The sequence below is a fragment of the Petaurus breviceps genome, unplaced genomic scaffold (genome assembly GCF_028583685.1).
Source record: "Petaurus breviceps papuanus isolate PSGF00001 unplaced genomic scaffold, PetGlider_PUasm1.0 188, whole genome shotgun sequence".
In the NCBI taxonomy this organism is placed as follows: domain Eukaryota; kingdom Metazoa; phylum Chordata; class Mammalia; order Diprotodontia; family Petauridae; genus Petaurus; species Petaurus breviceps.
The window spans coordinates 24,079,911-24,092,675 of NW_027185804.1; the positions used below are offsets into that span (position 1 = coordinate 24,079,911).

General features: G+C 44.7%; 1 protein-coding gene across 3 annotated transcripts in view; it reads right to left on the reverse strand.

Annotated features, from left to right (window-relative positions):
* Window positions 1-12,765, reverse strand: part of ELF5 (E74 like ETS transcription factor 5) — a 71,728-nt gene that overhangs the window by 41,212 nt on the left and 17,751 nt on the right. Inside the window, exon 1 of one of the 3 annotated variants that reach the window (XM_069091395.1) lies at window positions 11,451-11,609. The exons of the other annotated variants lie outside the window; for them this stretch is intronic. The gene's annotated coding sequence lies outside the window, so the exon portion shown is untranslated. Of the gene's footprint in view, window positions 1-11,450; window positions 11,610-12,765 lie in introns of those variants that run through there. 3 annotated transcript variants of the gene reach the window in all.

Sequence of the window (12,765 nt, forward strand, 5' to 3'; positions counted from 1 at the left end):
AATAGACAGAACTCAGTAGCCCTGGAGAAACACAACTTAATGACTATCAAATAGAAAAGGGATGAAAAATTAGGCATATCCTTCTCTCATGGCTATTTAATAATAATAGCTACAATTTATATACTGCTTTAAAGTTCACAAAACATTTACAAATAGTAACTCATTTTATCTTTGAAACAATCACGAGAGGTAGGAGCTGTTATCACCCCCATTTTATGGATGAGGGAACTGAGGCAAAGGTTCAGAGTCTTGACCAGGATCACACAGTTAGTGAATGATGTCTGAGGCTGATCTCAGGTCTTCCTGACTCAAGGTCCAGGGTCCTAGCTGTTCAACCATCTAGCTGCCTATATTTTTCAGGCCTAGACATGGGGATTATGTGTTTATCCATGAAACATAATTTGTAGACATACCATGACCTTCACTATCACCAAGTCATACTGAATAATTGGCTCAATGAACTCATTATGTCTTTTCTTTGTCATGGTCTAGACCCATTTCATCAATATAAGTATCTCTTGGTACAAATTCTCCTTCCACTGATACAGATGTGTTTAACTCATCTGTAACTCAGAGTCTTAAAGAGCTAATTATTTTTGGGGTGTGGGGAGTTTAAGCAACCTGCCTGTGGTCACATAGCTAGGCTGTGTCTGAGGTGAGGCTTAAAGTTCAACCCTGTTCTTACCTAATCCAAGGCCGGCTCTCTAAAAATGGAACTAATCCAATGCTGGGGTATATGGGTGTTCAGAGAACACTAGTCTCTCTGGTGTGAGAATTCCTGCTCACACAAAGACCAAACCCTTTTTGCAAACTGTTATTTCAACCAGACACAACCAAAATCATGTGGGCAAACTTACCCTCCGGAGCAATGAAAGGGTTAACACACCCAGAATGTTATCACGGTCATGAATCTCTCCCTGCAGATCATTGCAAAGAGGAGAATGGACCGGCTAAGGTTGGCCTGAGACTTTCCCAGGGGATTTTTGGTTTTCTACACACGGCTGGTGGCTGAGGTGGGGGAAAGTGCCTGGGGGCCTGAAGCAAGGTCCCCCTCCACTAGACTGGAGAGAAGCATATCAAAAGAGCTCTAGGGAAAACATGCTTCTCTTCTCTCTGGGCCATTAGGTCCAAGGGCTGGTGGGACTGAAGAAGGAGAGAATTAGAAACAGAGACATTACCACCAAAGTGAAACTGGAAGGATGATGCCCCATCTTGGGGAGTCACCAGATCTTGGATTGGGAGCTCCCAGGGCCAGGGGGGCATATGCTCTCATATCCAATGCTCTCATTTCAGCTGACAGGCTCAGCTGTCAGAGGCACCGCTGGAGTCAGTGCCTGGCCCATAGTGCCGTACACGGGCTTCTCATCATAGAGGAGTTTTGTGTTCCAGGTAGGGGTTGGGTTCGATGACCTTGGGTATCTCTTCCAGCCCTGTGTATTTGACTCTGTGCCTCTAGAACATAGCAGGACCCTTGGATCAAATTCACTTAGTGTGTCGGTAGAGTAAAAATAATGATATGGGGAGGGGGGGCCAGAGGGGGCGCCTTGAACAAAAATCTAGCAGTGTGAGTCGGTAGTAAAAATAATGATAGGGGGGGGGGGGGGGGGGGGGGGGGGGCGGAGCAACCATTTATCTAGCACCTACTATGTGCTATTGTTTGTTGTTTACTCATTTTCAATCACATCCAACTCTCTGTGACCCCATTTAGAGTTTTCTTGGCACAGTGCTTTGTCATTTCCTTCTCCAGCTCATTTTACAGAAGAGGAAACTGAGGCAAATAGGACTAGGTGACTTGCCCAGGGTCACACATTTCTAAGTGTCTGAAGCCAGATTTGAACTCATGAAATATGAATCTTCATGACCCCAAGCCTGGTGCTCTATTCACTGTACTACCTGGCCGCCCCATTATATGCCAGGCACCATGCCTAATGCTCTACAAATATTATCTCATTTGATCCTCATAACAACCCTGGGAGGTACATATGTCATCATGTTAATTTCATTTTACTGTTGAGGAAGCTGAGGCAGACAGAGGTAAAGTGACTTGTCCAGGGTCACTCAGGCAGTAAGTGTTTGAGTCTGGATTTGAATTCAGGCCTTCCTGACTCCCAAGTCGAGTATTCTTTCTACTGTACTATGTTGCTGTCACATTCATTTGATCAGCAAATTTTCTGGAGTATATGATATTTCAATCAGTGACTAAGAATTCTGGCTTTTTAATTTTTCTGAATTTCAAGACCCATCCCTAAAAACTATTTTTTTTTTGGTTGAAGTCTGTGATTCCATCCATGTGGGAATTAGTCTTCCCATTTAGAATATTGAGTAAGTATCTGGGAGTATTGTCAAGTCAAAAAACACTTATTAAATGCCACCAGGTGTCAGGCACTGTGCTTGGTACTGGAAATTAAAAAAAAAAAAGGCAAAAACCAATCTATTCTCCAGGCACTCACAGACTCATGGGAGGAAACCACGAGAAAACATCTAAACAAAAGGAGATGTATGGGGTGAAGTGGGAATCGTCTTAGGGGTGCTAACTTTAAGGAAGACACGGCTTCCTGGAGAAGGTGGGATGTTAGTTGGACTTGAAGGGAGCTGGGAGATGGAGTTGAGGAGCGGGATAACTGGGGGGACAGTCAGCAAAAATGCATGGAGTTAGGAGATGGAGGATCTTGTCGGAAGAACAGAGAGAGGACCATGGGGTACAAGGTGTAGGGAGACCAAAATGTAGAAGGGGTTTTAAAAGAACTAGAGAAGGGGCGGCCAGGTAGCACAGCGAGTAAGAGCACCGGCTCCAGTGTTGAAAAGACCTGGAGATCGAATCCCGGGCTCAGACACTTAGCAACCACCCAGAAACACCTGGCCGTGTAACCTTGAGCAAGTTACTTAACCCCAATTGCTTAGGGGCGGCCAAGTGGCTCAGCGAGTAAGAGCACCGGCTCCAGTGTTGGGATGACCTGGATCAAATGCGGGCTGGGATACTCAGCACCACATCCAGAAATAACTGGCCGTGTAACCTTGAGCAAGTTACTTAACCCCGATTGCTTAAAAAAAAAAAAAAAGAACTAGAGAAGATTTTATATTTGATCCCAGAGATAATGGGGAGCCACGGGAGCTTTATTGAGGAGGAGAAGTGATGTGGTCAGACCTGAGCTTCAGAGAAATTACTTGGTGGCTGAATGGAGGATGGATTGGAGGGAGGCTGAGCCTTCTGCAGCTAATGCTTTATTGATGATGAGGGTGGTACCATTGCTCAGAGAAGGGAAGGGGCACATTTGGGAGATGATTTAAAGGTGAAATAGATAGGCTTTGGCAAAGGCTTGGATATGAGGGATGAGAGATAGTGAGGTGTGCAGGATGACCCCTAGGTTGTGAGCCCAAGGGGCTGGAAGGATGGTGATACCGTCAACAGTAATGGAGAGATTCCAAACAGGAGAGAGTTTTAGGGAAAGATCATGAGTTCTGTTTTAGATATGTTGAGTTTAAGATGTCTGCTTCCAATTAGGGAGCTGAAAATTCAAGACTGGAGATCAGGGCTGGATGAATAGATCTGAGATTCACCTTAATAGGGATGATCATTGAAATGACCCCCCAACCCCAAAATCTCAAATCCCAGCTCCCTGTCCTGACTGTAGCTTTTCTATTTAGAAGCCCGTGTGACATAGTGGGGAAGGCACTGGACCAGGAATCAGGAGAACCTGGCTCAAATCCTACTTCTACCTTTAATCATGTGATCTTTCTTCCTGTCTTCAGTATTTAGCACACTGCCTAGCACATAGAACATAATAAATGTTGTTGATAATGATATTGTCTTATCTGAGAGCCTGTAAAGTCCATGAGGGAAGGAACTATTTTTTTTTTTTTTGGTCTTTGCATCCCACTTCCCCACCCTCCATCTTCTAAATTTAGCCTGAAACATTAGTAGGCACTGAATAAATGCTTATTGATTAACTGATTGACCAGATGCCTTCTGAGTCTCTTCCAAAGATCCTATGATCATTTGGTAAACCACTTTCCTTTATTGGATCTTAAAAATAATCTAGTTAAATCCCTTCAGAATATGAGTAAGGAAACTAAGTCTCCTTTGAGTACTAATACTCTCCACATTCCTCCTTCCTCCTGCTCACTCCCTCCTCACAAATACCTCTTCTCCTTTTGTTGACAACCCAGGCAAATGAGCATGAATAATCCTGTTAAGAGCCAGAGCCCTAATTAATATAGAATAAAATCTCAGCCAAGGAAAGGATATGGAATGCCCTGCTTACCCTTCCTTCCTATTTCAGTTAGTCCATAGTGGGACTGAACCTGTTAGAAACCTAAATTTCCAATTCCATACTTCCTTAGTGGTGTGTGTGTGTGTGTGTGTGTGTGTGTGTGACAGTCAGGGGCTTTCTCCATCTCCAGCTCAGCCCAGCCAGATCCCACTGAGAACAGAAACACAAATAACTGTACCTATATTCTTCTCCTCCTAGGCAGTATCAATTGACCTAAGAGAGCTTGCGGGGTCGCTGCAGGGGCTCTATCTACAGGCATCCTAATCCTATAGGGAAGTCTTAGAATCACAGAATTATAGAATGTTGGAGGAGGAAGGGACTTCAGTCTAACCTAGAACCCTTATAAGAGTCACTCAATCAGTCAACAAGTATTTATTAAAGCCCTTATGAGGTGCCAGGCATTGTGCTAAGCTTACGGGATACCAAAAAAAAAAGGCAAAAAACATTCCTTTGTCTCAAGGAGCTCACAGTCTAATGGGGGGGGGGAACAACATGTAAACAACCATGCACAAACAAGCTGTATTCAGGAAAATGTGGATATAATCAATAGAGGAAAAGGCATTTGTATTAAAGGGGGATGGAGAAGGGCTTCCTGTAGAAGACAGGACTTTAGCTGAGGCTTGGAGGAATTCAGAGAAGACAGGAGGAGGAGATGAGGTGGGAGAGAGTTTCCCATTGGCATGGGGAAGAACCAGTGAAAATGCCTGAAGATGGGAGACAGAGTGTGGAAGGAACAGTAAGGAAGCTGGTGTCACTGAGCACAGTGTGTGGAGGAGAGTAAGGTGTAAGGTAATGGGGGTGGGGGGAGCAGGTCAGGGAGCAATCCCCACAAGTGACCATCCAATAAATGCTTATTGATTAATTGACCCAATGGCTTCTGCAGTCTCTTCCAAAGACCTTGTGATCTTTAGGTAAGTCACTTTCCTTTATTGGACCTTTAAAATAATCTAGTTAAATGCCTTCACAGTATGAGTAAGAAAACCAAGTTTCATTTGCTAAGACCTTCAGGCAACCCATTCCATTGCTAAAGACTCTAAAGTCTCAAAAAATCCTTCCTGAAGTCAAGCCTAAAGACTCCTCCCCATGGCTTCCCCCTGTTTCTGCCCTCTGGGGCCAAGCAGAACTTGGCTAGTCCCTCTTCTCCATGGACAGCCTTTCAAATACTAGAAGATGGCCATCACGTTTCCCCTGTGTCTTCTCTTCTCAAGTTAAACAACCTCAGGTCCTCCAGCTGGTGCCCAAATGGTAGAAATAGAAAAGGCCTTCAGCATCTTGTAGGCCTTCCTCTGGATGTTTTCCAGTGTTCTCCCCAACATGGGAGCCCAGAAATGAAGGCAAAAATACAAATCCTGCTATCAAGCAAGAAAGAGCCAGGAGGGGTGGCTAGGTGGCGCAGTGAGTAGAGCACTGGCCCTGAAGTCAGAAGGACCTGAGTTCAAATCTGAATTCAGACACTTAACACTTACTAGCTGTATGACCTTGGGCAAGTCACTTAACCCCAGCTGCCCTCCAGAAAGAAAGAAGATAAAAGGAAGGAAGGAAGGAAGGAAGGAAGGAAGGAAGGAAGGAAGGAAGGAAGGAAGAAGGAAGGAAGGAAGGAAGAACCAGGAAGGATCAGTGTGAGGCTGTATCTCCTAGTGTCCCTGGGAGCTAGAATGAGCTCTAGAGGTCTTGTGGTCATTGGATGTATATAGATGGGGATATAGATAGATAAATAGATAAAGATAGATAGATATATGTATGTGTATATAGCCTCTCTCTCTCCATATGTGTGTGTGTGTATGTACAGCGTCTATAGGCTCACAGATTGAAAGTGGAAGGGACCTTGGAGGTCATCTGATTTAGCTCTATCACTTTGTAGAATTGGAAACTGAGATTCAGACAAGTTAATTATCTTGTCCAATGTCACATGGGCTGTAACTGTAAGTGGCCAAGCCAGGATCTGAATCTGGGTCCCCTGACTCCAGATTCAACATTCTTCCCACCATGCCTCCCAATTAGAGAAGGAGGGCATATTCCCTGTCATAGCCATTTTAAGTAGGGAGCCAAGCCTTTTCTTGTCCAGTAGCAGAGCCCAGGTGTGGACACCTGGTCAGATCCTGTGTCCTTCAGGGTCCTTTCTGAAGGCACCCCAAGGTGCCCTGGGGAAGGTCTAATCAGGCTGGAGAAGTTTCTTTTTAGAATATGGTCCAGCCCCATTTTACAACATGACTCCTCCCTCATTCAAGTCTGAGACTACAGTGGTCTTGGCAGGTGAGAAATCTCGGGGGACAGCTCCCAAGGGAGGGAAGCAAGCAAACCAGCAAGCTCTGACTGGAGAAGGAATATTTCTTCCTGACCCCCCACAGGCAGGTGCTCAAAAATGCACCTACCTGAGCTTTGGCACTGGACTGGATCCATCCAGAAGTAGCCCTGGAGAAGGGAATGATAGGATGCTAATGATGTGTGGGAAAGTGTGGTGGGGGTGATGACGGCATGGTTTAGGGGCTTCAGAAAGACCTGGGTTCGAATCCCTCCTCAGGAACTTATTAGTGCTGTGACCTTGGGCAAGTCACTTAACCTTTGTCTGTATTAGTTTCCTGATCTGTAATGTGGAGAGAATAATAGCACCAACTTCATAGGGTCATTTTTTTAAAGTATATAAACAATTCCTGAATTTAGATGAACAAAAATTGGACAAGTATAAGTTGGGAGTAATTAGGTAGTATTGCATTTGGTTAAACATTTTATTTATTTATTTTTTAGAGCAATAGGGGTTAAGTAACTTGCTCAAGGTTACACGGCCAGTTATTTCGGGTGTGGTGCTGAGTATCTGAGCCCGGATTTGATCCAGGTCATCCCGACACTGGAGCTGGTGCTTACTTGCTGAGCCACCTGGCCGCCCCTAAGCGATTGGGGTTAAATAACTTGCTCAAGGTTACACGGCCAGGTGTTTCTGGGTGGTTGCTAAGTGTCTGAGCCTGGGATTCGATCTCCAGGTCTTCTCAACACTGGAGCCAGTGCTCTTACTCGCTGTGCTACCTGGCCGCCCTTATTTATTTTTTTAAATGAACAAATATCTATTTTCTTTCTCTCTTATTTTCACCACCCTATTGGGGGAGGGGGGAAAACATAGTTAAGCAAAACTAATTCCCTTATTGGCCATGTCCAAAACACACACACACACACACACACACACATCTCTATCTTTACAAGGTCCTTGTGAGGATTGAATGAGATCAGAAAGATTATTACAAACACTAAAAAGCTACAGAAATGTTAACTATTCTCAGGCATCAGTGGCAGAGCATGCTGAAATGCATGGTGGGAAAAAAAAGTGGACTTTTGTCTCATGGGAATATTAACCATCCCAAGTCCTGGGCCTGCCCTCAGTGCTTTTGCCCAGGCTGATCCCCCCTCAAGGAGTGCCTTCCCTGTGTCTCATCACATACAAAATCCCTTCCCCCAGATGTAGAATTTGAAGGATGTTAGACAGTATCTAGTTCAATCTCATTTTACAGGTGAGGAAACTGAGACCTAGGCAGGTGGATTAGGTTACGCAAAGTCATACAGGTGGGAATTGACAGAGCCGGGATTTGAATCTGGATCCTGGTCCTCTCTTCCCACTAGAAGAGCTAATGGTCCAGTGGACTGCCACCTCCTTGTGAAACTCCCCAGATTTCTCTCATTAGTATCACAGGATCTCACAGGACCTCAGACACCACCTACTCTAAGTCATGCCTGTGCAAGAATTGCTCTGTAACAGAGCTGGCGGCTCATCTGGTTTTGGCTTGAAGATCTACAATGAAGACCTGCCTGACAGCTTCTGAACCAGCTCCATGACTCTGCTGCTATCCGGGGGTCCCTGACACCACCTCTAAATGATTGTCTCTGCAACTTCTACCTACTGTTCCTGGCTCTGGCCTCTGGGACAATAGTCATCGGCGGAACTCCCATAACCCTTAGCTATGTAATTAGATCAGTAATATTGGATGCAGGAGTTAAGAATGAGGCATCTCTTTACTACTGGACAGTAAGCTCTATGAGGGCAAAGACTATATTCACAGCATCAGTTTACTTTAAGCAGGATTTTAGGAGTTGGAAAGGACCTCAGAGGTCAGCTATTCCAACCCCCTCCCTCATTTTACAGATGGAGAAACTGAGACCCAGGAAGGTAAATGACTTGCCCAAGGTCATACCACACTGTTTCCATTCTCAATGTCAGATTGGATCCTACTGCCCAAGTCTCCTGGCCCCAGTGGATGTCTCTCCCTCTGGCAAGAAACCAGAGAAGGAAGGCATCCTAAATGAATCCTTTACCACTGTTTTTGAAAAAGCATGGTAGTGAGTTCAATTTAATATGCATTGGTCAAGTGCCTACTTTGAAGGTCCTATCCTAGACACTGGAGATACAAAAACAAAAACTAATCCTTATCCTCAAGGAGATTCTATCCTAGACCTGAGGCTCACAGATTCCTAAAGGGGTCCATGGATGGATTTTAGGAGGTCTGTGAACTTGTATTGGAAAAAAAAAAAAGCACATTACTCTTTTCACTAGCTTTTGTTTTCCTTTGTAATCCCCCTTATTTTACTTAATGCATTTAACAATATGTTTCTGAGGGATCTGTGGGCTTCACCAGCCTTCCCAAGAGGTCTGTTTCACAGAATAAGCAAAAGACCCCCAATCTAGGAGACACGACTGGTATAAATAAGAGTGACTGGAGAAGCAGGGGGCCTGCTGATAACTGCAGAGATCTGGGAAGGCTTTCTCAAGTTGCTTTCTTTTCTTATGTTAGAAACGGAACCAGTGAGAGCTTTCAAATAGAACCCCATTTTCTTACTTATTCACTTAAAGAGTCTGGCTTTAGCTGGCCTTCAGGGTAGGTGGTGAGTGGTTTCTCCACAGTGAATACAGCTGTGACCAAGAGACAAAGGTTTGACCGAATGTGGGCACTAGGCCTACTGTGTAAATCAGCCAACAAAGGACCAGACCACAGCGCCAAGTTTTGAACACAGCATCCTGTTCTAGCAAATTCCAAGAAATAATGGCAACAGCATAATCTTTGGCGCAGCAATCCCACTGCAGGATATATATGCCAAGAAAGTCAAAAGCAGAAACAAAAGTTCCATATATACAAAAATAAATAACCACAACAGCAACCTTTGTTGTGGGGGGAAAACACACCTGAAAACAAAGTTGGTGCCCATCAATTGAAAAGGAACACTGAATTAACTGTGGCAGGGGAATATAACAAAATATTATTGCACCATGAGAAATGAGGACAACAAGAAATTCATAGAAACATGGGAAGACTTGAATAAAGCAATGAAGATTGGAGATAGTAATACCAGGAGTACAATATAAACAATAACTTCAATAATGTAAATGAAAGGCAGCTGAATGCAGATTAACTGTAACAAAACAGTTTTAGGTACGGAGAGCAGAGGATGAAAGTCACAGCTCCCTCTTTTCAGTCGAGAGGTGGGGGACTATGGAAGCAGAATGGTACATGCACTGCCAGGTGATTTTTTTTTTTGCATAATTTTTTTCTACATAGGAAGGTTCAGTCTGGCAGTATAGGAGGATATGCCTCAGGTATAAAAATTAAGCAAACAAAAAGCATCATATATTTTTAAAAATTAAAATTGCTGATGAAAATTATTCATAATAAAATTAATTTAATTTATTATAATTAAATTAATCATGTTAAATTAATTAAATTAAATTTATTGATAATTTAATAATTGAAATGAAAAATAATGGTTTCAACTTCATCTGTAATATCTGGACTCAGGAACCCTGGATTCAAATTCTACCTCTGATGATTTCTACATATATGACATTAGGTAAGCCCGTGCCTCAGTTTCCTCATCTATAAAATGAGGGAGTTGAATCAGATGGCCTTTGAAGATTCCTTCTGACTCTACAGCTTTTGTCATAGTGGTATAGAGCTCACCCAGTAAAGGGGGCTTAACCTTTCAGTATCATGTACCCACCCCTTTGGCCATCTGGTGAGACCTAATAACACTTTCTAAGAACAAAGTTTTTAAATGCATAAAATAAAACATAGGAATATAAAGGAAACTGATGATATTCAAATAAAGATGTGATTTTATTTTTCCTGTCCAAGTTCATAGACCACCTCCCCACACCCAGATCTATCCACAGCTCCCTTGGGAGTCCACGGGCCCAGATGAAGGAGATGAGGCTCAGCGATGTGCCCAAGGACCCACAGGGCATAAGCATCAGAGCCAGGATTCAAACCCAGATCGTCTGACTCCAGGTGCAAGCTCTCTCTTCCCGACTCTGAAAATTCAATGTTTGGATCGTGCAGAGACTTGGAGAGAAGCATGCACTATCCCCAAGTGCCAGCAGAGGGCCAACTAAGAGGTGTTTTGAAACCTTACACAATTCATTGGGTCTGCGATACTTGTAGTTCGTGGAAAAACCCAAGGCTGTCTATCTGGGAAGGTTTCCCCCTGAGGTGGGTTGAGGAGGTAAGAGAACTTTTTAAAAAAAATATTTTTGATGGACTGGATCTTTAAAAAAAATCCACGGAAACGAAAATACCCCCCCCCCTTTTTTTTAAAGATGGGCTGTGTGTAGGAAGATAGAGGAAACCTAAAAGGTCATTTCGTCCACCCCCTCTTTTTACAGATGAGGAGACTGAGGCCCAGAAGGGGCAGTGGCTCTCCCAATGTCACACAGGTGGTAAATAACAGAGTTGGCATTCAGATCCAGATCCTTTTACTGCAACTACAGGGTATTTCCCTGGGTCACGATAACTCTTTTGAGGATAAGTAAATGGGACAGTGGTCGGTGGTTTGAGTATCCCACCCTTTTAATGGGACCTTTTTCTCTTTGACCCATTGACCAACATCTATGGAAAACATTTTTTTGTGTCTAAAAAGAAAAAGAAAAGAAAATCTTGGAAAGGAATAGAATTGAGCTTTGGTAGGGATGCCCAAGCATTCCCTCTGTTTCAATCCTGGGTGCTTCGGGGCCCACCACCCATCTAGGGAGGTGGGCCTCCCCGGAGGACTGACTGGCTCAGAGTTCAAGGCCTTCCACTGGAGACAGCCTCTCCAGGGGGCAGACCAGAAGGAGCAGTGACAGATGGACAAAGCTGGGCTACCGAAGCCCCCCGCCCCACCTGGGCCCTTACTGAAAATCCCAGCACAAAAGAAAATGGTGCTTACGTGAGGAGAGGCTAAGGGTCCTGCTGCTGACGGCTGAGCTAGGTCCCAAGGGAGGGCTCGGAGGCAAGCAGCTCCAAGCAGCGACGGCCAGTGGGGTTGGCGGCACCTGCAGCTTTGTGATATAAGTAACACCTACAGACAGGTCCGTTTGGTTTTTCAGGTTTCAGCACACAGCCCCTTTGATGACGGTGACATACAGTCTGACCAGTATGACACGGAGGGGGAGCCACCGGGGCTCACCTGCAGAAAGTTTACCTTTATCCTGTTTTTGTGCGGCTGCCTCGCCACCCAGGCGGGGGAGGAGGCGAGAGCTGCTGGACCTTAACTTACATTACAGGCTGCTGGCCCGAGTGCCTCTGGGAGTGCGGGGGGGACCCATCCCATTCCCGTGGCCACCAATGGCATGATTCCAGTGCCTGCCCTTTGCAAGGCACAGAGGGTACAAGGACCAGACAACAGCCACAACAACCAATAACAGCCAACCACCATGCAACCACCACCACACAACAACCAGCAACTATCAACAATACCACCACCACCACACAACAACCAACAACCACCACCACACAACCACCAACAACCACCACCACACAACAACCAACAGCTATAAAAAATACCACCACCACAACCACCACCACCAACAACCAACAGCTATAAAAAATACCACCACCACAACCACCACACAACAACCAACCAATAACAACCAACAACCACACAACCACCACCACCAAGAACAGTACCAACAACCAAGAACAACTGCTCCTGCTTAGAGGAGTTCCCATTGGACTTTAAGAGGCTGTCCCCTCAATGCAATTCAACGAGCTCTCACTCACACTTACTATCCTGCAGGCACTATTGGGAGGCAGCCAGGTGGCTCTGGATAGAATGCTGGGTAGAGTCAGGAAGACCTGAGTTCAAATCCAGCTTCAGACACTTCCTAGCTGTGTGATCCTAGACAAGTCTCTTCACCCTGTTTGCCTCAGTTTCCTCATCTGTTAAATGAGCTGGAGAAGGAAGTGGCAAACCACTTTAGTATCTCTGCCGAGAAAGCCCTGTGATATGGGCAGTATGAACCACAGACTCATGAAGTTAGACGTGACTGAATGACTGAATAACAACATATACACATATCAGATGGTTCAGTGGCTAGAGTACTGGACTTTGGAGTTAGGAAGACCTGAGTTCAAATGCAGCCTCATAAACTTCCTAGCTGTGTGACCCTGGGCAAGTCACTGTTCTTATTTCATCTGTAAAATAAGGCTAAAAACAGCACCTAGCTTCCAGGGTTGTTGCGAAGATCAAATGAGATAATTGT